We start from the raw sequence: 12,500 nt of genomic DNA on the forward strand, positions 1-12,500 counted from the left end.
CTGTGCGATTTACTATTAGTTCCTGTTTTGATTGTTCCGTCTGATTCTGTTCGTAAAGACGTTGAAATTGGATCAACTTCAATTCTTATACGCTTTATAAATACATGCCATTCTCTAATGTTTTAAAAATTAATAGGCGTTTATTTCAAAAGAAAACAAACAAGCAAATAAATAAAGCAAACAAACTTGAAGAAAGACAAGAACTGATAGAAACAACCAGGAAAAAATATCTGTTTTTCTTATCATTTAATTTATTTATTGACATATTACATCAGCATGAAATAGATAATGAAAAAAAAAAGTACCCAGAACAAAACTTGAAGATCTTCGTATTCACAAGAACCAAATATTTACCATCAATGATATTCCTCTTTGTTTTGTCCCAATAATGTCAATATCGTCTTTTGAGCACCAGCAGACACCAGGGGACTCACGATCCAAAACCCACACAATGCCACAACCAAACAAGCAGGGTGAGAGTAGTGTTTAACATGAAAATCCAAAGAATCGTCGTATTCAAAGAGAACCGCCTCCAGGAGTCATGAACGTCAGTAGTATGCACACCCCGCCTCTCCCCCCCCCCCCCCCTATCTTCATGGAAAAGATACACAAACGACTACTTGAGAGGGGGAAATCATAATATTGTTGTGGAAGAAGAAGAAGAAGAAGAAGAAGAAGAAGAAGAAGAAGAAGAAGAAGAAGAAGAAGAAGAAGAAGAAGAAGAAGAAGAAGAAGAAGAAGAAGAAGAAGAAGAAGAAGAAGAAGAAGAAGAAGAAGAAGAAGAGGAGAGGAGGAAAATAGAAGGAAATGAGGAATTTCGACCGTAGTTTACCTTTCACTCCTTTCTCCTTCCTTCATTCACTCATGTTTTTCAGCCCAGAACTGTCCCTAGAATCTCCTACTTCCTCCCAATCCTCTGCTCTCTCTCTCTCTCACTCCCCATTCACACTCACTCACTCACACATACACACACAAATACTCTCTCTCCGTCTCCCTCTCTCCGTCTCTCTCTCTCTCTCTCTCTCTCTCTCTCTCTCTCTCTCTCTCTTACTTGCTCTCTCGCTTTCCTCCCCAACTCTTTGCCCGCCCACATTTATCATTCACTCACTCTTTAACTCACACTAAGAAATAAAACAAAACAAATAAAAAAAATAAATAGTGAACAAATATATTTAAAAAAAAAAACCCCCGATCCTTCTGACGTTCGGTCGCTCTCTGTCCTGTTCTCCAACTCTCGTCTCAACAGTATTGGAAGTGGAAAAACGGGAAGAAGAAAAGGCGCTTTCTGTTGAAGGAGGCACTCGATCTTGCGTCGTGTCCAATTCAAACAAATTCTCCGGGAAAGAATAGACAGAGATCTTCTCAAAAGCGTTTCAACTGTTTCGACCCGTGTGTCTCGCCGAGTCTCGCCGAGTCTCTGAGAGTCCTCGAGATTTCGGAACGGACAGCTCCTCGTCGCCTACTCCGTACTTCTTGCTCTGTGGTGCCAACATAGAACATTGACGTCAGGATGGATGTTGGAAAGTTTTTTGAAGAAGATGAATGGATGAATGGATGGATGGATGGTTGGATGGTTGGATGGATGGTTGGTGGATGGAGCTGGTTGTGGTGCTCGTTGTCTAGAGGGGCGATTATGGGCGGGCGGGTATGGAATTATGAATGAACGAAATTGGCTGGTGGTCGTCGGTCGTGTCATCTGCTCAAGAATGGACTGATGGTGGATGAAAGGATGGATGGATGGATAGATTGGTGAGATGGATGTGTGGTTGTATCGATGGATTTGTGGATGTATGTATAGATGGATTCTGGATATGTTGTATGAAATGGTATATGGATGGATGAACTGATATATTTATGTATGGGTGGATGTATGGTTGGATGCATGGAAGAATGGGTCGATGTATGGATGGACATATAATCATGTTATTATGGAAAATAGATGATTGGATGTATGTATGATTGGATGTAAGGAAAGATGGGAGGATGTATGGATCTATGGACGAGTGTATAGATTGATGTATGGGTTGGGAAAATGAAATGTCCGAAAAAGAGAGCCTTTGGCTTTTTATTCTTCTCTTTTCTCTTTTACTTATCTATTTATTTATTTCCTAATTATTTATATATTTATGTATATATCTATCTATTTATTTATTTATTTGCCTATATATGCTACTGTTTATTCTTTACTCTCTCTCTCTCTCACTCTCTCTCTCTTTCTTTCTTTCCTTCTATCTTTCTCTCTATAAACTTGCTAGATTCTGGTGTGACTTGGGAAAAATAGAGGGTAGGGGAATTGGGTTGGGGTGGGGTGGGCGGGGGTATTGGGGGGGGGGGGGTGCGTAGCATTATTGATGGATGAGTGAAGGGGTACAGAATGGGAGGTGGTAGTTATGACGAAAGGAGGGACAGATTGGCTGACATCTGTCATGGGTGAAAGTCTTGAGGCTGGTCAGGCTGTCCAATAATGGCATACTTGGAAAAAAAAAGAAAATACATGTATTTTACATTTTGGCCAGAAAAATCATCTCTCAAATATCGATCGATTAAATGACCCTTATCTTAAACACTCTCAAACCCGGGACTTCGAAAGTCCCAGGTTCGAGAGTTTTTGACAAGGTTTAGGGTCATTTTTTAATCGGTCGCTGTTTGAATTATGATTTTGTTTTGCCAAAATTTTTAATAAATGTTTAAAAAAAAAAAAAAAAAAGTAGATATACGACGTAATTTTGGCGATTTGAAGATTTGTGTTGTTGTAATTTAAAAAAAAAATTATTTACTTCAAATTCATGAAGATGACCCTTAACTCACCGAAAGACTTCAAACGTGAGATTTCATCTTTAAAAAACAAACTCATTGGCTCCTCCTCCTCCTCCTCCTCCTCCTCCTCCTCCTCCTCCTCCTCCTCCTCCTTCTTCTTCTTCTTCTTCTTCTTCTTCTTCTTCTTCTTCTTCTTTATCCTCTCATCCTTTTCTCTAAGTAACGGTTACATTCAACAAAAATAGTTGTTAAAAAAAAAGATTAAAAAGAATGAAAACTGCTTCGAGACAGCAGGTGGCTCGTGTGAAAAACGGAGAACTTATCACCAATACTTCAGATGCCATTTTTCTACAGTTTCAGCGACGTCCTAATGACTGCAATGTACACGCAATGAGGAGGTTATAATCGGCATAACATAACAATACTAAACTCGGGTGTTCCGAACAGGGACAAAGTCACAGAGTCCGTGTAAATAGCAGGAGCTCAAGTCGCATTTCTGCTATCAAAGCTCGCACCCGTTGTAACCCGGGCGGGCTGCGTTACGCACATCTCCGCTAAGGCCCCAAACATTGGTCTGTAGGGCAGACCTGCCCATTATTACCCCCCAAAAATTCGTAAAATTACGATTTTTTGGCTCGTACTACAGAGCAGTAAATTTGTCTTTGACTCTAGAAATCTTACTGCAAAGGAACGTGCTATTCCAGAGAACCTATATTTAATATTATATTTAAGTTTGTGGCATTTGTAAAAATATTAATCTGAGGGCAAATTATTATAATTAGCAAAGCTATCTTTTATACGGTGACTTTTCTTTTCTTTCTTTTCTTTTTCCTATTGCAAACTACGAACTTTTGAAACGCTAAGTATGCAGCTCTGCTGTAGGGGCACCGGGAAAAAGGTCACTTTGTTTGGAGTTAGGGTGCTGATGGATTAGCCCTGTTTGCTCTCTCCAAGAGGCCAGATCTTACCTGTTAATCTTCTGGTTTTTCTTTACCTGCTTGTGTATGCTGACTTTAGGATAATAATGGAGTATGTTCAAAGCCGAACGTGTATCTATGTCAGAATACGTGGTAGGATTTTCTTCAGTATTTTGGTCGTTTAAAAAAAAAAAATGTTAGTGTCCTCTTTTTTTTTTTTTTAAAAGGCTTCCTTTTCTTTTTCTTTCTTTAATTTTTTTTTACACAGTATTCTTTGAGTTCATGATTGTATGCTTTTGAGAAAGGTTAATAATTTTGGAAAAGTTGTTTAAAAGATGAGAATTTGGGGAAGGAATAAAAAAGACCCCAGTCCCGAAATAGTAAATCTCGAAGGTCGTTCTTCATGTTGTATTTTTATTTGTTGGTCTTTATTATAGTCTCTCTCTCTCTCTCTCTCTCTCTCTCTCTCTCTCTCTCTCTCCTCCTCCCTCCTCCTCCTCCCTCCCTCCCTCCCTCCTCTCCTCTCTCTCTCTCTCTCGCTCTCTCTCTCTCACACACACACACACACACGCACACACACACACGATCATTCACTCACTCTACCTCACTCCTATCTCTCTTGTTGTGATTAAATGTTTTAAATTTTATTATTCCAAGTACCCTTCCACTCTTGAGTCTCACCTCAAGACACACAATATAAACAAAAACTCCTTTTTTGTGTGGCTCAAACTGTAAATATACACTGGATTTTGATAAAAGTAGAACACGAACTATTTGTTTATGAATGTATATATATTTTTTTTAGATATATAAAATCATTCATTTTCATTGATGTGACGAAAACATTATTTGACGATTAAACGAAAAATTCACCACGGAATTGCGGGTATGATTGAGTGTTTTGGGTGAAATTTGAGGTATGTTAATTGAATGGCTGAATGGGGTAAGACAAAGAGAGTTTTCAACCATTCATAGAAGGCGAGGTTCGACTCTACTCTCTAATAACTTGATCTTAGACATTATATTAACCAGTTAACTGCTGTACGCTGGAAAGACACGTATTTAAAGAATTGGACAGAAAAGTCGTCCTTCAAATATCGATCGATATTTAAAGGATAAGCTTTCTGGGCAAATTTTGTTGAACAAAATATGGAAAAGTGATTTCAATTTTAAATTGACCAGAAATGTGAGATTTACGAGGAGTTAAGAAAATATATATTATCAATTTTTCTTAATTACCCATAAACATAACCCAAATTTCACGGTTTTCTTAGTAAAATTCAATTTTTAAAACATTGGATCAAACCGACTTGATTCCATTTTGAAACGCTCGATCCCGCGTCTTTTTTATTTCACGCAGAAAGCATTAAAAGCAGTACAACTTCAAGGTTACACATAGTTTTGTGTGTTTGTTCGTTATATATGGCTGGCGAATGTTGTGAGCTTTTTGGTAAAGTACACAGCATCAATAACTGATTTTAAATTTTTTTTTTGGAAGAAAATGGTTTGATATGTATCTAGTTCTTATAAACAGATTCAGTTGATAAATAATGAAGAGAAATAATTGTGATGTGAAAAAAAAAATATCTAGCCGTGAACGGGTTAAAAGACGATGGAAACCACGGGTGGGGTGAAACGAAATGGGCGGAGAATGCCACAATGAGATAGAAATAAGCGATGAACTAAATATTTCTGAAAAGAATATTTCACCTAGTATGCGCTAATGAAGAAAAATGAGTGACATTGTTGGGAAGATACGAAATTTCAACAATTCTAAACATTATTAATGTATGTATTTGATTTTACGCCCAGAATTGCGTGTTTTGGCTTGGTGCGTTAGTCTACTGAAAAGTATCGATAGTGTGCCTTGACTAAGAAGCTCACATCATCCGAAAGTATAACGGACCAACATATAAAACTATGTGTAAATTTGAACGTTTATAGTCTGGTTAAATCATAGAATTAAACGAATGAGAATACGTACGAAGCCTAAAAAGTGTCCACCAATGAAAGCATTCAGCGCCATTTTGTTGTTGTCTGAGAATGTAGTAATTACCATTCATTCGGTATCTATGTCAACATAACGACACAAGAAAAACAACAAACAATATCAAAATCCACAATAAAATGTTTCAGAACTGTTGCGTATATTTATGGCACAACGAAGCTGTCAAAAAATGAAGTTAGAGAATGTGTGTAATCATGTATTATAATAACCTGTAATGTGTTTTCCAACCACCACATCATCTACTACTACAACCACCACCACAATATCATCACTAACACTACTACTACAACCACCAGCCCCACATCATTATCACTACCACTACTACTACACCACCACCAGCACATCATCATCACTACCACTACTACAATCACCACAACCACATCGTCATCACTACCACTACTACTGCAACCACCACCACCATATCATCATCATTACCACTACTACCACAACCACCACCACCACTACTACTACAACCACCACCACATCACTACCTCAACTACTACAACCACCACCACCACAATAGCATCACTACCACTACTACTACAACCACCACAACCACATCGTCATCACGACCACTACTACTACAACCACCACCATATCATTACCATTACCACTACTACTGCAACCATCACTACCATCATATCATCACCATTACAACTACTACTACAACCACCACAACCACATCATCATCACTACCACTACTACTACAACCACCACCACATCATCATCACTATCACTACTACTACAACTACAACCACCACCACATTATCATCACTACCACTACTACTACTGCAACCACCACCACCATATCATCATCATTGAAATATATTTTTTTTTTTAATTGAGCTTTATATAGTGCAATATCTACTAAATGTGCTCAAAGCGCTTTACAAGGGGTCCCTGGTCAACATTTAACATGTAGGACGGGACATGACGCCTGTTAGGCAATATTACAATTTTTCGGACAAAGACAACTCTGTTAACGGCCAGGTACTCATTTTACACCTGAGTACGGTGAGAGAATGTGAGTAAAGAGCCTTTTCCAAGGACTCAACTATGCGCCGAGCGCGAGGCTCGAACCCAGAACCTTCCGATCCGGAAGCGAGTGTCATACTACTAGACCACATAGCCGCATCATTACCACTACTACTACAAACACCACCACCACATCATCATCACGACCACTACTACTACAACCACCACCACCACCATATCATTACCATTACCACTACTACTACAACCACCACCACATCATCATCACTACCACTACTACTACAACTACAATCATCACCACCACCACATCATCATCACTATTACTACTACAACTACAACCACCACCAACACCACATCACCTCACTAACACTCAGTACTACAATCACTACCATTAGGTTTTGGAGCTTTACTTCATTTGAAATAAGGAAACTTCGGAATTGTATTTGGCATTGTGTTTATATATCATAATATAATTCTAATCAGTTATCTATTTAGAACTAGATACTATACAATATGTATGCCAAATACCACCCCAATTCCCCTTTCTTGTGTGCGGGAATTCCTCTTTCGGCATTGAAATTGAGTGTGAGAGAGTCATCACTACACACATAAACAACAGAAACAATTTAAAAACAAGACTATGACACGCAACCACTCACACACGAGGCTATACTATTTATCCTTTTCTCTATATAGAATAGGACAAGACAAACAATAGCTTGACTCTCGCTACACTTCGCATTGATGTTTGTCGTCTAACGAGTTCAACTCTCGGTCGACCTGTCAATATTCCTTTTTGCCTCGGACGTAATCATTAATAGAATGTTGTGTGGTTTTGACCGTGAAGAAAACCTTAAGAAGTCACATTTATATCATTTTAGAGAGATCGTTTTGAATAATTTTGAGTTAAACGAGCGAGCAGCAACTTGTTTTCATGAACGGCCGATCAGCGCTTGTTTACTATAGTAACGCGATTCCCAGCCAACATCAAAATGGCGGATATTTTTCTCATCTAGGCCGCTGGTTGGTTAGCCAATAAGAGCACCGTACGGTTTCCATTGGGTAAATTCCTTGGGTTAAATACAATTTAGTGAGAATTACTCATAAACATGGATGGCAAAAAAACGATAACAAATACCCGAGTGACGTCAACTTCATTCTATCTATTGCTACACCAGACCTGTCTACTTTTACGAAATATTCGTGCGGCTATGTGGTCTAGTTGTATGACACTCGCTTTCGGATCGGAAGGTCCTGAGTTCGAGCCAAGCTCGACGCATAGTTGAGTCCTTGGAAGAGGCTCTTTACTCACTTTCTCTCATCGTACTCAGGTGTAAACATGAGTGCCTGACTGTCAACAGCGTTGTCTCTGTCGAAAAAATATGCAGATGCTTAATTTTTTTAAAAATTGTGTATTTAGTGTTCATTGAGAAGCAGCGTGGCTCAGCGGTACGTCTTTGCGTCTTACCCAAAAGGTAGCGAGTTCGACTACCCACCTCGTTGTGTTGCCTTGAGCAAGTTACCTCGCCCCAGCTCACTTTGAGGCGCTGCACTGCGGCTGACGCCTGTGTTATTCCAGTCTTCCCTTTGATTAGACCCTAAAGACAAATTTCCCCGTAGGGATGAATAAAGGGAATTTTACTTAGTCATTTATTTATTTTACTTTATATATATATTATATATATATATATATAATATATAATATATATAATATATATATATATATATATATATATATATATATATATATATATATATATATATATATATATATATATATATATATAATTGTTGTGATCATAATTGACAGGCAAGGAAGTCTACCGCAATTGAGGACAATAATTTTGTCTCTAGAAAATATTGATTTAAGATTCTGGAAGAAAAAAAAATGTTTGAGAAGTGGGTGTGTGTGTTTGTGTGTGTGTATGTGTGTATGTTGGGGGGGGGGGGGGGGGGGGGGGGGACAATGAACGAAAGAAGAAAAGCCATTATTTCTCGGAGAGAGTAAGAGATAAGGGCCCATCGTGTGGGGGTGAAGTCGAGCTGTCATAACGGGTACCCCACAGAGTGACCCGAGTTGATGGCCCACACGTGCCCCCTAGTCAAAGGGGGAGGGACCGAGAGGTAACTCTGTGGGAAGGGCGGGCGGAGCAGCAAGAGTAATAGCCCCTTTTTAAATTGGCTCTTTAGGAGATGGAGGTTTGTTGAAAAACTTGTAGAGGAATCTTAAAGAAGAAAGGAAAAAAAAAAAAGAACTTTTGTCGCCGTCATCGTTATGTTATAATAAATTATTTTATAACATGTTTTATGTATATCTGTATCGTTTGTGTATGTTTGTATGTATTTTTGTATGGTATAGATCGGTAGAAAGAAAGAAAGATAGATAGATTGATAGAAGATGGAGAGATCGGTAGATAGATAGATCGATCGATAGATAGATAAATAGATAAATAGATAAAAATATTGCATATTTATAAATAGATGGATATATAGGAAGATAGATAGAAAGAATTAATATAGACAATGTGTGTGTGTGTGTGTGTGTGTGTGTGTGTGTGTGACATAGATAGATAGATAGATAGATAGAAGAGAGAAGAGAGAGAGAGAGAGAGAGAGAGAGAGAGAGAGAGAGAGAGGAGTTGAGGGGAGAGAGAGAGAGGGCGGGGAAGAATTTTTAGACATCAGGTAATAAACATAGGCAGTCATTGGACAGAAAGACGGGCAATAGTATGGATTGAAAGATGATTAGACACGAAGGGCGATTATTGTGAATATACTACACAATGGTCCTCTCACAACCCCCCCCCCCCCCCCCCCCCCCCATCATTGCCATTCTCCTTTACTGGCATAACACAATACTTGTCACAGAATGAAAACATCAAGAAAAATAAAATTAATTTTTCTTTGATTTTCTTTTTGTCAACATTTCGAAATCATCACTCCTCGTTCCACAACCTGTGAGAGCTTTTGAGTCGCTCGCTCACTCGCTTACTCACTCACTCACTCACTCTTATCCATCACGTGCGAGGATTAAATCATTGGCGAGCCATCATCCACCACAGTTATAGATAGAGGTGCTCGCAAGTTTCTAACGGCTCACGTTAAACGTGTCACGAAGACAAACGCCCTCATCCACCCATATGGGAGCCCCATCGCGTCAACCGCATGTCAGTCACTATTCTCTAAGCTCACACAACAATATGCCTGTCACCGGACTACCATCAGTGGTCTACCCTAGCCACACCACATTGACATAACATCTCTAAAGTCTTAACAATGAGTCGACGGAATGCACGTGCATTGCGATGACTGAGAAACCACAATTGAAGTTAACATCATATTTTATAACGTAATAACCCTCCAAATTCTGCAATGGAGATCTCGTCACCTTAGTTGATTTATGATAATTTTTAAAAAAATATTTAAATGTAATTATTCTGTGCAAATATACATTTCATCGATCTAATTAATACACTACCGGCTTCAATAATAATAATTTAAAAAAAAAGTAATAATAATAATAATAATAATAATAATAATAATAATAATAATAATAATAATAATAATAATAATAATAATAATAATAATAATAATAATAATGATAATAATAATATGTATCTTCAAAATTGCACGATATCAACCCTATAACAACGACTCACGCAAGAGGTGTCCACCCTCCAAATTCTACTGACAAGTCACGGAATGCCATCATGATCCGACACGAACTCACGGCTGTCTTTATCGTCCGCGGTTTGCCAGATATCCTATATAATAAATGCCAACAATCATAAAACATTGCCAAGTAGTGAAATGTAAAGGAATCATTATCTTTATTTTCAACTTTGAAATACAGGAATATGTTATTTATGTTGACAATTTAAAAAAAAAAATCCTATCCCAATGCCAAAGTAAGTTTAATCTTGGTTTGAGGAAAGGGAAAATTAAAAAGAAAAGAAAGAAGAAAGCTATAATTCCAATTTCTTGTAGCTAAGATATCAATATACCGTTAAAAAAATATTTGTTGTTGTTGGAATCTTGTCCTTAAAATTACAAATATTTACTAAACCCTTATTCATATTCATCATTGCACGACTGGTCCTATTGCATCTTATGGTCAATAAAAAATTCTCTATGGCAACAATTTCAAAGCTTATATCGTGCTTCTGATTTTCCAATGTAAATAAATAAAATGAATGAATATAATCATTTATATTGCGCTTTTCCATGGGTATACGATTCTCAATAGGCTTCATGAAATTCCATAATGTACTCCCCCCCCCCCCCCCCGCCCGGCGTCCCAACTCATACCAGTATTTCGTGTTTTTTTAATTTATAAGTTAGCATCAATTATCTACCAAATCGAATCTTTTGTTTTTCATATAATATTCTAGCTTAATAGTTGAAAGATTAATCTCTTTTAAATAGTGTTTAACTATAATATACTCCTTCGAGTCGTGTATATCTCCCCACCCCCCACCCCCTCCCCCACTTCCTCCTTTCGGATCTTCTTTTGCTATATTTGTTTCTCTTTGCCTCTATCCCGCTCACCTCCCTCTGGGGTGGATAACGAGTAGATAATGAACTCACCCTGTCATCATCCTACAAGCCCGACCCTCCGGGAATCCAGGGGGAAGGCTGGCAAGGAAATCTGCGTGCGTCTGAGATGGCGTTTGGCCCCTGATTCGATTAGTCTCGCCTCTGGGGTGCCCATGTCCCCGGGGGGTCGAACTGGAGCGGACTCGGATCGGACTCCGGACTGGTAGCGGGGCGAAAGGGTCATGAGGGCGGGGATTTGTTTGGCCCGACCGGGTCGGGAATGGGTTGGACGGGTCACTTGGTTTGACCACATTATTTCTACTCACGCGTCAATGTTTCCCCCCGAGGCGGACGAAGGGTGAGGAAGAGATGGGAGTTAAAAAGGGGGAGGGGGAGTAAGGGAAAGGGAAGTGTGTTTTTAATCATGTTCATTTTTTTGTTTGTTTTGTATTGTTATGGGTTTATTTGACTGATCCACCACCGCCGCCATCGTCAAAACTTAAATTGAGTTCAGTGGCGGCGCGTGATCGTGGCTCTAGGATTGTCTTTTCTTTTATGGGGAATATCTTCCTTGTTTTTTGATTACGGGGGAGGGGTGAGGGGTTGGGAGGGGAGGGGGGGGGGTGGTGAGAAAGGGATATTTGAAAAAGGAATACTATGCAATTAAATGTATATATAATATTATGTAACATTGTTTTAGTAAGGCAGGGTGTGGCCAGAATCTGCCTAAAATCTGGAGTAGTAAACATTCCTTCAAGAAAGTTTTTAAAAAAAAATGCTTCAGGATAAAACTTTTATATATAATCTGTATCCTTTCTAATTTTCATCTTTTTGTTATGGTTTTAATACAAATCCATAAAACATTTTCAGTCACTTAAAATATGTCATGGTTATATTAAAGCCCATCCGAGAAGGAGCTCGCTGGGATAAAGATCATGGGAGACAACAATGCCCCTGTTTGTTTTTTTTCTCCCTTTTTCCAATAGACACCACCACCACCACCACATCATTGACTCATCCCTTGAGAAAAGTAGAAAACTCAAATAGAATGATTTTAGAAACTGAAAGTGTTTTTGTTAGATATAGGTGATGTGTTTACTTTCTACAGAACGATGTTTGTAATGGAAACAAGAGTTGCATTTTACTGTGTGCAATCTGGATTACCCATTCATTCATTGTCCAAGATGACACGCGTGTAAATGCAGCGTATAAAAAGAAAAACCAAAACCAAAAAAAAAAAAACAAAAAAAAAAAAAACAAAACAAAAAACAACAACAAAAAAAAAAAAA

General features: G+C 38.4%; 1 protein-coding gene across 2 annotated transcripts in view; it reads left to right on the forward strand.

The window, feature by feature from the left end:
* The window catches only part of LOC144967832 (LIM/homeobox protein Lhx5-like), a 175,013-nt gene that overhangs the window by 47,517 nt on the left and 114,996 nt on the right, over positions 1-12,500 (forward strand). The window lies entirely within an intron of this gene.

Source organism: Berghia stephanieae, chromosome 3 (assembly GCF_034508935.2).
Source record: "Berghia stephanieae isolate SIO BIC M18660-M18661 chromosome 3, UCSD_Bste_1.3, whole genome shotgun sequence".
In the NCBI taxonomy this organism is placed as follows: domain Eukaryota; kingdom Metazoa; phylum Mollusca; class Gastropoda; order Nudibranchia; family Aeolidiidae; genus Berghia; species Berghia stephanieae.